The following is a 14,142-nucleotide window of genomic DNA, read 5'->3' on the forward strand; positions in this document are numbered from 1 at the left end:
GCCCCACCACGTTGCACCAATCTGGAGTCCCTACAGCTGCAATGTGGGCACTAGAAAGTGTAAGAGCAGTCATTTTTTATGGTATGAGTAGCAATGAACACAAGGCAAGAGAGCACCATTGTTGCTCCTCCAACCCCAAAACTGGAACATCTGCCACACTCCTGCTTCCCAACACACTCACTAAGGAGCACCATCAAACCTCGTGCTGTACCTACTGAAAGCTGTAGAAACTGCAATGAGTCCAGGTAGTATGCAGTGATGTGGAACTTCAGTATGGCATTTCTGGCAATTAGCAAGTTTGGTGCCGTTCTTTGTTGAAGGTGTTGTGCTTCTCTTGCACAGGCTGGCCTGGTAGAAATACAGCAGTGCCTATGTGCACCTGCTACACTGTGACCCAGATAGGCTACACCTGGTGGAAAGAGAAGAGAAGTATTAGAAGTTAGAATCAAATATGAGGGGGACATTTATCCAGTGTCTGTATCACATGCATTTTTCCTGGTCTCTCCTAAATTTTCTTCCAGCTTATGCAGCGTTGCTGTAGGCACTCCTGTCAGTGTATTGCAGGCAATCCTGTCAGAGTTAACTGGATTTTATTCATAGCTTTGTACACAAACTATCGCCTCAAGATGAGAGGGTGTCTACTTAAGGAGTCCCTTAAGAACAAGGAATCAAATATTTTGGGTGCAGCACTATACCTACATTTGGTGTTTAATGTGTATGAGAGGAATTTACTAACACAATTAAGTAAAGGTATTATTCACCATCTAAAAAATGTAAGCCTTTGCTGAACCTGTAAGTCTGTACCCATGTGAGAATACCCTGGTTTAAACTATGTTTCACGTTGTGTTTTTGTTAGGTTTACCAGTATGACACAAATTAAATAGCTCAGAACATTGATGAGATGAGGGGATTATATGAGATGCAGACCAGTCTGCTTGTACCTCCAAACGTTCCCTACTCCTGTGACTTGTCATTTTAAGAAGAAATTTTTAATCAAGGTTCGTTAAATTGAGAGCTAAAGTTCAAGATACAAATAGCCTTAGGAAACCAGGTTTTCGTTACAGTACTGCCTCCCACCCCACCCCCCACACCACCACCCCTACTTTGCCTGGTATTTGAATCAATCTTGACTTTAGTGCACTAGATTCCTGATGACCAGGTCCCCAGTACGAGTGTTCTTTCCCTGAACATGTTCAATTGTTTCCCCCAATTGACAATCACTTCAGCACTCTGTAAGTCCCTGCTAATGGTACCCCTGGTACCTAGGGCCTGAGGTACTAAAGAGGCAGGATCACAAAGTGTGCCACCATAAGGGATCCCTCACCAAGCACAAGAAGGGCTGCTTATTGCAGGCTGTGTGTTTTGGTGCAGACAAAAGTGAAAACATGACATTTCACACATCCCTGTGTGCCATACTGTCCCCCTAACACTGCATGCAATATTTGTAAGTTACCCCTACATCAGGCCTGACAGCCCTAAGGCAAAGTGCTGAATATTACAAGTGAGGGTATAACTGCATAAGGAGATATTCCCCTGTGCCTGTCAGTCCTATTACAGCCAGTACAAGTGACCAGGGAAGCCATTTTAAACATGTAGTGGACATTGGTGAAAACGAGTTTCTCAGCCACATGATGGTTTCACACAAGATACGAATGTTTGGTATCAAACACCTTGTATTGATAAACCCACATGGATTCTAGTACTGAATTTACCAATACATGCACCCAAAGGCACCTTACAGGTGTCCCATGAAAACCTACCAGCCTCTGGTGTGCTCCCTGACAAGTTTCTGACAGCCTGTCACTTCAGACACAGCCGTTTGCTCTCAGGAGACCCAAAAAGCCTGCCCGGGAAGAGGGTGTAACATCCCCTTCCACAGGATGACCTGCTGATTAGCCTTCCCAGGCAGGCAAGCTTCAAAGAGATGCAACCTTTGAAACCTCAAAGAGATGCAACCTTTGAAATGCAAATCAGTCTCCCCTCACAGAAGAGGAAGCTGACCCCCTAGTCCAGAGCCCCTTTGACACCTCGATGTAAGAAAGCGCCCTCTTTTTGCATGGTTGCCCCCACTTTTTGCCAAACTGATTATGTACTTTGACTGAATGTGCCCTTGGTTCCTGCCAAACAGGTACCCAGGGCCTATGTTCTTTCCCTAAAATTGCATTTAGACAAAACCCAATTGGCACTCTTTGGCCACAGGTCAGTCCCTTGTAAAGGGTACCATAGATACCAAGGGCACTGTGGCCAGGGAAGGCCTCCAAGGGCTGCAGCACTTATTGTGCCACCCTTTAGAGGCCCTGTACCTTCACACACACACTGCCTTTGCAGGTTGCATGTTTTGGTGCAGAACAAAGCGAAGAGTCGACATGGGACACATCCCTATGTGCCATGCCCTCAACCCACTGCCCTTGCATAGGTCAGCTACCCCTCTAGCTGGGTGCACTATTTTGCTATCTCCCATCCTAAGATTAAGGTGCCTGGTGCACCGAAACGCGTCAGGAAAAGCAATTATTTCAGACTTTGTTTCCCGGTTCCGTTAATAATAAATAAATATACTGCAGGGCAGTGCCAGCTTCAGAATTGCTCTTGTTGGCATCTATAAAGCGGGGCAGGTCCCTTTCATGAGAGCGCATCTTTTATTGGGACAATTTGAGAGACTTTGAGAGCACACCCACTAGGGAAATACTATTAGCGCACTACAACTCCCAGAGGGCCATTGTTGGCTCCACCCACTGGGGCAGGTGTTGAAAATGAGGTGTGTGCAACGAATTTCTGCTGCCTGAAGTCTTGCTACCTACGCCACTGAAGAAAGGATCTACATCCTGAAACGCGTCTGGCGCTTTGATTTTAAGAAGGCAATGCTCTGTGAAAAGGTTCCTGCTGGCAAGCTGTCCAATAAAGAAAGTATGAGCAACATCATCTCCTGTGTGGCTCCACTTCGAATGGGTTCCTGTTGTGATGGATTTACAGACGGCCCTAGCCCGGTCGTGAAGAGGAGTCCACCGCGTTGCCGTGGGTCCCGACGGCACCACACTGGTGCCGCAGTGAGCGGAACGGAGGCGAGCTGGCGCTGCAGCAGGGCAGTGCCAGCTTCAGATTTGCTCTTGTTGGCATCTACAAAGCGGGGCAGGTCCCTTTCATGAGAGCACATCTTTTATTGGGACAATTTGAGAGACTTTGAGAGCACACCCACTAGGGAAATACTATTAGCGCACTACAACTCCCAGAGGGCCATTGTAGGGCCCCGCCCACTGGGGCAGGTGTTGAAAATGAGGTGTGTGCAACGAATTTGTGCTAACTGAAATCTTGCTACCTACGGCACTGAAGAAAGGATCTACATCCTGAAACGCGTCTGGTGCTTTGATTTTAAGAAGGCAACGCTCTGTGAAAAGGTTCCTGCTGGCAAGCTGTCCAATAAAGAAAGTATGAGCAACATCATCTCATGTGTGGCTCCACTTCGAATGGGTTCCGGTTGTGATGGATTTACAGACGGCCCTAGCCCGGTCGTGAAGAGGAGTCCACCGCGTTGCCGTGGGTCCGCGACGGCACCACGCTGGTGCCGCAGTGAGCGGAACGGAGGCGAGCTGGCGCTGCAGCAGGGCAGTGCCAGCTTCAGAATTGCTCTTGTTGGCATCTATAAAGCGGGGCAGGTCCCTTTCATGAGAGCGCATCTTTTATTGGGACAATTTGAGAGACTTTGAGAGCACACCCACTAGGGAAATACTATTAGCGCACTGCAACTCCCAGAGGGCCATTGTTGGGCTCTGCCCACTGGGGCAGGTGTTGAAAATGAGGCGTGTGCAACGAATTTGTGCTGCCTGAAGTCTTGCTACCTACGCCACTGAAGAAAGGATCTACATCCTGAAACGCGCCTGGCGCTTTGATTTTAAGAAGGCAATGCTCTGTGAAAAGGTTCCTGCTGGCAAGCTGTCCAATAAAGAAAATATGAGCAACATCATCTCCTGTGTGGCTCCACTTCGAATGGGTTCCTGTTGTGATGGATATAGATTGATTGATATATATATATATATATATATATATCATATATATATCAAACATATATATATATATCAATCAAACATTATAAGTGCAGTAATCCCATTAAGAGTATATAGTACTGGGAGTTTGCCATTACGAACTCCACAGCACCATAATCGCTTTACTGAAACGGGGAAGTTTGGTATCAAAGTGCTCAGCACATTAAACCCACACTGATGCCAGTGTGGGATTCAATAAAAATGCACACAGCAGGCATCTTAGAAATGCCCCCTGAAAAACGACCTAACACTAGTGTCCTGACTGAGTGGCTGCTCACCAGCTACCACCACCAGGCATGTTTCTGGACCCCCAGAACAATGCTCATCCTGGGACGAGGTCCCAAGCTTCCTCCCCCAGGATGGGCAGGGTCCAGGAAGGGGACGCTTTTAAGGTTTGCGGCCTTTGTGAGCTACCCCAGCCCTTTGGTGCTTCCAGCAACTGTCTCTCACCGGTTCTGACCCTCACCTAGGGTCGGAGAATCGGCAGGAAAACCAAGTGCGAAGGGATGTGTGCCCACCTTTGACAACCCCACCCTCCAGGAGGGGGAGGCGAGGTGAAGCACAACTCTCAGTCCTCGCCATCTTGCAAATGGGGGGACCCAGCCAACCAGAAAGAGGCATATGTCCCCTCCCATTGGAAGGTGGCATAATAGAGGGTGTACCCACCCCAAGGGAGGGACGCATTGGTCCCTACCATTACTTGCCTGTAACGTCCTAAAATCTAGTATTTATGGGCAACCTAGAACCTTGTCTCCTCAGACAAGAACCGACAAAGAAGAAGGACCGAAGAAGCTGTGCTGAAGTTAAGAAGAGGAGGACGACCAATGACTTGACACCAGCCCTATCGGCCTGTCCCCTGTCCCCACCTCCAACCTCCTCCAGCAAAATCCCAGTATGTCCTACAGCCAGCAGCCTTAAGAACCCAAGGGCAGGTGCCTTCCAAACTCAAGACTCTGTCTCCAGTGATCACCAGATTTGCTCACCAAGCAGACTCAGACACCCCTGCACCAGACGTCCCACGGCCTAGGGTGGCCCAACAGATGGTGCCCCAGTATCCCCACTTACCTCTCCAACCGGTGGTCACCTCCAGAAGATCTTCGTCCCCGAGCCTGCAGTCTGTGTTGCAAATGGAGAATACCCATTGAAAACAACAGGGCACCTGATGCCAAAACAGAACCCTGCACCCAGCCTCCCCTGGGAGTGTACTTTGGGTGCTAACTCAGATTGCCCTTTGCCCTGAGCCGAACACCGGGAGCTTTGCTCCCACAACCCTGTGGCCTGCTAGTGAGCAGCCACCAACCAAAGGCCCCCTATCCGCCATTTGATAAAATTGGACCTCAGCACCCAGCCGTCCGAGTGCCGCTGAGGGTGATTTGAGAGTGAATCCTTGACCCTGGGGGAACCCTGGTTCTAACCCCAGAAAACAAACTCTCAAACCCAAGTACTTACCTTGAAACTGATAACTTCCTTTCTCTCCTTGGACTGCATTGCCTGCTTTCTTGTGAACATTGATTTAAGTGTGGAGTTGGTTTTGAAAAACTGCATATAACTAAAAACTGCTTCACTTACCTTTTCTCTAGGAAATGTCCTAGTGTGATATCTAGCATATCACACTGAATAGAAAAAGTACTTCATAAAGTAATCTGAAAAGTAATCCAACAGTAATTTCAACTGTATTTAAAGCATTTACAAACCTGTAATAAAGTCATTTTCATTTAGCTTGCTTGTATTGGTCAACCTACCTAAATAAGTACCATTTACACTTACCTGTGCCAGGCTTGCTTGTAGAAATTAAATGTAACTAAATAATATTTTTATACAAATCAAATTGGTCCGAGTTCAGCCTTTGAGTGTGTGACATCATTTGCTGCCCGAGTGTGTACAACAAATGCTTAATACTACCCTCTGATAAAGCCTTACTGCTCACCCATATTACAACAAATAGAGTAAGGTGCTATCTACTTTTACCTCTGCCTACCTTTGGGGTTTCACTGGACTCTGTGCACAATACATCTCATTTTGGTATAGTATATACACAGAGCCAGCTTATTACACTCCACAGGCGGGGAAATTTGCTAACCAGACAGTCGTGCAACCCCCAGGCTAGTACCAACCCTAAAGGTGGGCTAAATTGAGGTGGAAACCGTTTTTCAGAAGAAGCCATCTTTGTGATGACATACTTAGGACTTCCAGGACAGGGCTATGCCCACTTCCAACAGGAAGTGGACGTGTAAGAGGCGTAGTGACCACAATAAACACTAGCCCATTCGCTACTACCCTACACTTCCCTAACGCCCATAAATCCAGAATTTAGGAGAGTCCCTGGCACCAGAGAAGCAGATCCTGACGACCTGAAGAAAGCAGACGGACGAGAAGAGTCACACAGCGAGAACAGAAGCCCCAGCAACTCACTAGGCGCCAACCCTACCCGCCTGCCAGCTGACTTCATCCATTGCACTAAAAGTCGAATTGTCCTGCAGTTAATGAGTCACCACAAGCCCGGGAGACCTGCAAGCCTTTGCCAGGAACCACGACCTCCCAAGAGACAGCTGAACTGTCCCCTGCATCCTGCAGACAGCAAAAAAAAGGACCAAGTGACTCCAGTCCCACCAAAACCTGATGCTGCCAAGCACCACTGCACCCGTGCATCCCAGCTCGCGTCAATGTGGTCCACCGGTGGTGAAGTGGTCCACCGGTGTCAAAGTGGTCCCCAAGCCCTCAAGGTACAGAGTCCACTGTGGAGTGGCTCCTTGTGAACTCCCAGACATCGCCTGCAGACTCTGTTGGCAGGACTCATCAACCGCAAGTGTTACTGGACGGAGAAACCAAACACCCCAAAGTCCCTCTGCACCGGGATGCACAGTCCCAAGGAGACTAAATAGAGAGAAACGTTATTGTTTGATTATTAAAAATCATTACAATGGTAAACATGCATCAGTGATAGTAAAAACGTGTATCAGTATTACTAAAGTATTTACACATGGTGCAAAAAACACGTGTCTAATCTAAAAAAAAATATTATTTTTTCCTCTAAGAATCTTCCTGTGAATGTCCTTTTTAGTCCGTCTATCACAGTGAATTAAAAAGTGAAATTCATTTAAAAATAATTAAAAAAGGACCTAGCAATCTGTTAGGTAAAAAAAAAAAGAAAAATATATATATACACACTTCGCATAGGTTGTACAACTTCATAATGAGTAATTAGATAAACATTTGGGGGCAGTTGTTGTCCCTTATGGTTTAACATCTACAAAGGTCACAGAACAAAACCATGGTCATTGAGAATAAATGACTGATACTACTGGAGGCGTTGGTCTGTTAATATGGTGACGACCCTACATATGATGGTTTAATGGACCTGGGACACACAAAAGGCCAAGAGATAGTCTGTGTAAAGAATGAGGCCATGGTCAACTGCTATTTGATGGAACAGACGGGTTGGTCCTCTGTTTTATTGTTGACCATTGTTTACTTGCTGGCTTCTCTGGTTATAAATCTTCTTGCTGCTCGTCATGAACTTGGTGAACCAGATATTGAACATTGAGTTGTCCGGATTCATTGATGCAGGAATAGCTTGTCTGCACAAGCGAATGCAGAGTTTATTCAATTCGCTCTTTAACATGATCTTTCGGTCGTCGAGTAGTGCAGGACAAAGACATGCCACATGCTCGATTGACTCCTTGCTACTCCAACACCCCCTGCACATTACGTTGGTATTTACGAGTTGCCAGCTCGGCAGGTGATACAGAAATGGCCATTCGTCCATTCTGAGGGCCATGAATCTTTTTTTCCACAGCACAGAGTAAGTATATGACAGGTATGGGGCCATAATCCCTGGCTTGAACCACGATACAATTGTTCAAGGGTGCTTATGTTGGGACAGTTGGGCTCTGTCCGAATGAAAGGACCAGAGGCGGACATTCCTTTTGATGTGAATTTTGAGTGCCTGCTGCGCTGGGTTCAAACTCCAGATTTCTTCAAAATCCAGGAGTTTTAGGGAGTCTTGTAGATAGCACCAGTATGATCTACAAAGTTGACCGACTGAGATTTCCTGTCACAGGAGGGCCTCCATGCTTCCTTTTCTGGAGTTACGCAACTTATTACACAGCCTGATGAATGCTCCGGCCCCTACTGCATGATGATCTTGAAGGCCAAACTCAAGATGTATTTGAGCAGGGGATGGAGATTTCGGAAGGCTCAACACTTGTTTGAATATTCTTGTTATTTTATTCACAAGACTGTTGTCCTTCCCTTGCATAATCTCCTGGCTATATGTGAGGAAGCTGGTATTTTTTGCCTCCATGACAGTTATGAGCGGGGTCAAGCTTTGGCCCGGAAAGTTGTCTGGCAAGGGTCTTAAAAGCCACCTGGATTGTCAGAGCTTTAGCTTCTACCTCATCTCTATGTTTAGAGAAAGAGCCCCTTCTATCCATGTGGACACCAAGGTACTTATAAGAGATGGCTTTATATACACTTTTATCGTTGTATAACTAACTGCTGCCTCTGCATTTCCTTGACCCAAAGGTGATTGCCCTTGTCTTTGTTAGGTTCAATTCTAGTTTTTTTCCAATGGTTTAAATGGACAATCGATCGAGGAGTTTCTGCAAGCCAACCCTGGTATGGCTTAGCAGTACTAAATCATCCGCGTACAATAGGTTACCAACTCTTACCCCGGCGAGTTTTGGTGGATGAGAATTAACTTCGTCGAGTGACTCTGACAGATCGGAAATGAAGAGGTTGAAAAGAAGGGGCGCTAACACACAGCCTTGTTTCACTCTGCGTGATGTTTGTATTTTCCTTGAAGTATGTGTGTCCGTCCCCAAGATTTATGCGGTTCCAAGTGTTAGTGTGTAGCGCAATTATAGCTCGTAGAAGCATTGGTGGAATCCCCCAATTCCGCAATTTGAGCCGTAATAGGCTTTGAGGCACGCGGTCAAAGGCGGCCCTAAAGTCCACGAAGCAGCCATGTATAAACAATCCTGAGGAAGCCGCTTTGTCCAACAGGACAGATATTGCGAGCAAGTTTGTTATGGTGCCTGATTTTTGCACAAATCCTGTCTGGTTAAAGGGTATTCAATGATTTTTTGTTGCCCAGGACACCAGATCATGAAGGAGCAGTTTGGCGTAGTATTTCGATTCTACATCCAATAGAGTAATCATCCTATAATTTTTCGGGTCTGATCTCTTGCCTCCTTTATAGATTGGATGTATGATGGCGCCACGCCATGATTCTGGTAATTCCGAGTTAGACCAGCAGTAAGAAAAGAGGGGTGCCAATTGATGGGCCCAGAATTCTGTGTCTTGTTTATCTGACGATTTCAACCTTTTGAGGTTTTCGGTATAAATCTCCTCCTGAGGTTTGCTTAGTCACGGCATGATGTGCTTAGTTAGATGACATAGTGATCACTTGAGGACGGTGACCGCTGTCACCTCGAGCAACTATGGTGTAATCCTCGATCAGGGGGAGGATTTCCTCGTTACAAACGGTGTCGTCTAGGAAGGAATGAATAAGACCATTTGACCTTGTCCAGTTCTGTGGGTTATCCTTAGAGAAATGACCATTAAAGATTGTGTAGCCTAGGGCACTGAATTGAAGCACCATGTATTCGCCAATTTTGCTATATTTGGTGCCGGAGGATTTTGTTTGTTCGAGAACGTTTGGCCAGGGGCCACATATTCTTCTGGGAGTTTTTGAAAAAGATTTGTATTATAGTCACCGGATACTAGACAGGCTGGTCTGTTGTAATTACTTTCTAAATTACACAAGGCCTGAATTAGATGGTTGAACTTCGTTTTTTTCTCCTTGGTACTTGGTGAGATGCAAACGTTGATCAAGATCAGTTGGTCGGTGTATTTGGGATTATCTATCCTTATGCCAGAGATCCAATCTTCCTTAAATGTCAATTTCGCAATGTTGATGTTAAGCTTGACTGAAATATAGATTGAAAGACCGCCACTGGGTCGGCCAGATTTATGCAATGTCTGAGCTGAGACTCTGTATTCCAGGTATCCTTCTATTGGGAGACTGACCAGGGACCATGTTTCCTGCAGTATTATGATCTCATGGGTTTTTAAGAACTTTATCACATCGGTGAATTGAAGTTTCGGGGTAAGACCGTTGATGTTCCATGAGCATAATGAAAGACCGGGTTGAATACAAGTTAAATTTTGATTTCCCCTGTCCAGGGCCGCTGGCATCCAAGCCCAGTCAGACGCCGTCATTTTAACCTCCTCTGTTTCAGGGCATGTGGCCTTTCCTGGAGATCGGCTTTTGGCAGATCTTAGTATTGAAAGGGACGATGGGCCTGGTTGATCTAATAAGGCCGGGGGGTTTGCAAGAACTGAGGAGTACCGTGGTTCAACTTGTTGGACTATTTTAATTCCCCATGTGTTAAGTAAATCAGACATTAGTAAAACTTGCTCCTTGATTACTACCGTTGAAAAAGTGATTAACAGTGGTTTGGTGAGTTGGTTGCTTCTAAGAGGTTTGAATTCGATTGAAATGATGTCCTTGGATTCGATATGGCGAAGTTCAGGGATATTTTTAAAGAGTTTCAAAATGTTCCCTCTATTCAGGATGTCATGTGGTACTTGGGTGTGATATTCAGTGATAAATAACAATTTAGTTTTTGGGTTTATTGTTGTAAAGACCTGGCTGGCGGTCTTATGATTCTTTTCATCTATTGTCTGTGGTAAAATCGATTCTCCTTTGAGTGTGAAGTGACTGTAGCTTATGTCCCGCTTGTTCTTCTTGGGGTTGGGGGGGCTAAATCCTGGAGGGATGTTTGCCCATTTGTGTTGTGTCCCAGTTCTTGAATAGTGTTATTTGGAAGTTCTCCTTGCGTCTTGACCTATGCGCATCCTCATGCTGGTCTATCATTACCCTGTTTTTGTTTTCCCTTGGTAAATTGGCTGTATTTGTTGAAGCTGTCGGGTCTTCTGGTCTAGTCGTAGCCATATGAGACAATGTTTCTGACTTGGTAGCTCTTTCTGGGTTGTCTAAAGTTGGGTGGTATGGAGACTTGACTAAGACCTCGCCCTTAGCTGCAGATGAATCCTTATGGTTTTTACCGTGGAAGGGTGACAATAGCGTCTTACTGATTGACTCTGTGGTTACTTGCGGAGATTAATTTTTTGGTGGTGAAAAAATGTTATTCGAACTCGCAGAGTTGATTGAACTGCAACGTGTATTGTCCTTTTCGAAATGGGAGGGGGTGGGGACACTAGTCGTATTTAGGACCACTGTGCTGCGTATATTGTGTTTTTTCCTTTGTGTCTTCCTTTCTCTTTTGCTTAAATGTTGGTTTTGAGGGGGTTTAATCATTGGTCTCGACCTCGGGTCCGCGTCTCGGGTGTCAGTATCTTGCTTTATCTCGGTCATAAACGGCATTTCTGTTTTTAGCGTGATATTGTTTTTATTATTTAATTTGTTGGTTTGAAAGATGCTGAAATCCTTAGGAGCCACTTGCTTATCTGGGGGCGTTACTGCTGCTGGGACGTAGGTCAGTTGGGTGTCGGTTTTTGCTGGTAAGGCCTTATTTCCGTTGCTTGTTTTGTTATGGTTTATGCTTTGATCATTAGCTTTCTGAATGGTTACATTGTTTGTGGGCGAGCATGTATGATGTGGTGTATCATGTGAACCTGGTGGTAATTTCCTTAATTCTGTCAGAAGCAGGGTAAGGAACTGGGGAAGCGTTGAGAGGCTATCAATAATTGGTGAGCAGCAGCATATCGCTTGGGTCAGGTTGACTTTGGATTGTGCTTTTGTAATTTGGGCATTCAAGCCTTCCAGTTTGTTGTCAATCCCTGCTGTGAATACAGCTAGTGTGTTTAGAAGGTCGACTTGTAAGTCGAGTTTATCTGAGTGGTAGTTTAATGCAAATACCGTAGATTTTAAGGTTTGTAAAAGCTGGGGCCAGACGTCAGTGGGAAACAAACACTGTAGACTCGTCACCTTCAGTCTCAATTTTTGTTTTGTTTGATTCTGATTTGAAAAAAGATAAGTCCAGGAGGGTTCGCCTTGCTTTGCTTCAGGTGATTCCTGATAGACCAAGAAGGGTGGCGTTGTTGGCGTTAACAGTTTGCTAGTACCCGGAGTGGTCCTGGTCCACTGTGCTGCTTGTGGGGTAAATTGTATTTTATTTCCGGAAGAGATTGAGTTATCTACATGAGGGTTGATTTCCTGCTGCAGGGGTAATCTAGTGTTGAGAGGAGTGTTGTTGCTTGAGATTGATATTGCCGATGAGCATTAATCCTTATTTAGTTGATGAACTTGTTGTAAAGTGGGGGACATGCCTTCAGGCTGAGTGGCTGATGTTGACCCCTTTTTTTCCTGACATCCGGGGTTCGTCCCTTGTGGGATGACCATCTGGGGATGTGATGGTAACCTGCTTATGAAGCTGTTCATGAATCAGGGCCTGCACTTTAATCTTGACTCGATCAACGTTGGGAAAAGTTTTAGAAGACTGAGCTAATGAGGACGATGTTTCGTAGGGTTGGTTGAGGTTTGGACTTTAGATCCATATTTCTTGAAATAATCTCGGATGGTCCTCTCTTTTGCGTCATTAGTTATTTCGTCCTGCATATTATGATGTTTGGTGGAGGGCACTGGAGAAATTGTTATTTCCGTCTTGATAGTGTGGTCTGAGGGGCCAGGTTCGTAGTCATGATGCTGTGAAGAAGGTGGTGATAGTGCCTGGGGGAGGGGGGGGGGTGATTGCACCATCTCCTGTTCCCAGGGCGGTTCTATGAGATCTTTGTTAGTCTTCTTGCGGGTTTTTGTTGTTTCTTTTTTAAGCCTTCCAGACCGCATTGATATGTGACTGAAACTTGGGTGGCTGGATATCCTTCTTTAAAGTTTTTTGGCTTCCTTGTGGAGTAGGGGATTTCACCGGGGCTCTTTTAGATTAGAACCAAAGGTGTCCCCACTTCACCCAACATCGCACGAACCGAAGCCAATCTGTTTCACCAGACTGGTCTCCAAGTCCCCTCCAGCAGCCTCTTTCTACCGCAACCACTCTCTATAGCATTACATTGGGTACTTGATGCTGTATTGCACCTCTGCACACGGTCACCCTGGTGCCGCTGGTGGTTTTCTGCTCATTCCGCCTTGAACCTTGCCCACCACTCACCTTAACTTTTGGAGAATGGTCCCCGTAAGTCGCTGTACTATACCTGAATGCCGCATTGACCTTTTCTCCCTTAGGATAACATTGTAGACTCCAGAAATTTTACTGTTAACTTTAACTTAAAAAAATTTATTTTTAAAAATATACTTACCTGGAGGAGGAGCTACGCTAGCAAACAAGATGGCCGCTTAAGCTCCCAGCTCCGCAGACCTCAGTCTTCAGCCGGATGAACCTGGCCCATATCCTGATTTTAGGCCAGACCTCCGTGTGGATGAATAGTAGCAGAGCCTGACGGTGCAATCCCGAGAATTTTACCGGCTTGATTGACTGAGTTACACCGTGTTTTCATTCTCGGCCTAGTCCAGCTTGTGAGCCGGGGCCTCCAGTACTGGCCCAGCCGGGTTTCAGTTGAACAACATCGGCCTTGGGACTCGGGTTGGGTCCGGTCTCTCGCAGTGAAGGTTATCCTTGCCCGATTCTGATGGCGATCATTTGGTCTGTAACATCGAATGAGTGGTGACAGGACACGTCGGAGGCTGTAAGCAGGGGTCCCCGTCCCGGAGTCCCGGTTTGCCTCCACCGGGGTTCGATGGGTTGGGGTCCTCGCTCGCGGTAGTGAAGTACAGATCGCAGCTGTGTCATCGTTAAGTCGCCCTCTGTTGCCGTCCGCTCTACTCTCGTTTGTTCCCCTGGAGAAACCCGGCTCTCCAGGGAAAAGACCATGTTTGAAATTGAGCGAGCGGGGATGGGTCAGACGGAGTGTGAACCCTCGCTGAGGACCGTACTGGCCGCCATCGGTGCACTGCATTCGCATGTGGAAGCCATTGTCCGCAAAATGATCGTTGGTGCAGCTGAGACAGGGCAAATGGGACCGGACCCAGATCCATTGCATGACCCGAAACGAGCTGAGTTTTCCACGGAGTACATTGTGATGGAGGATGAGGGCTCCGTGTAGACAGACGTATTGACGCCCGTGG

The 14,142-nt window shown here is 46.3% G+C and overlaps 1 protein-coding gene across 3 annotated transcripts in view; it reads right to left on the reverse strand.

The window, feature by feature from the left end:
- Positions 1-14,142, reverse strand: part of TAOK2 (TAO kinase 2) — a 934,333-nt gene that overhangs the window by 872,472 nt on the left and 47,719 nt on the right. For all 3 annotated transcript variants that reach the window (XM_078652408.1, XM_078652406.1, XM_078652407.1), the window contains exon 2: positions 216-409. The gene's annotated coding sequence lies outside the window, so the exon portion shown is untranslated. The remainder of the gene's footprint in view (positions 1-215; positions 410-14,142) is intronic.

This window comes from Lissotriton helveticus, chromosome 7 (genome assembly GCF_964261635.1).
Source record: "Lissotriton helveticus chromosome 7, aLisHel1.1, whole genome shotgun sequence".
NCBI classification, from domain to species: Eukaryota; Metazoa; Chordata; class Amphibia; order Caudata; family Salamandridae; genus Lissotriton; species Lissotriton helveticus.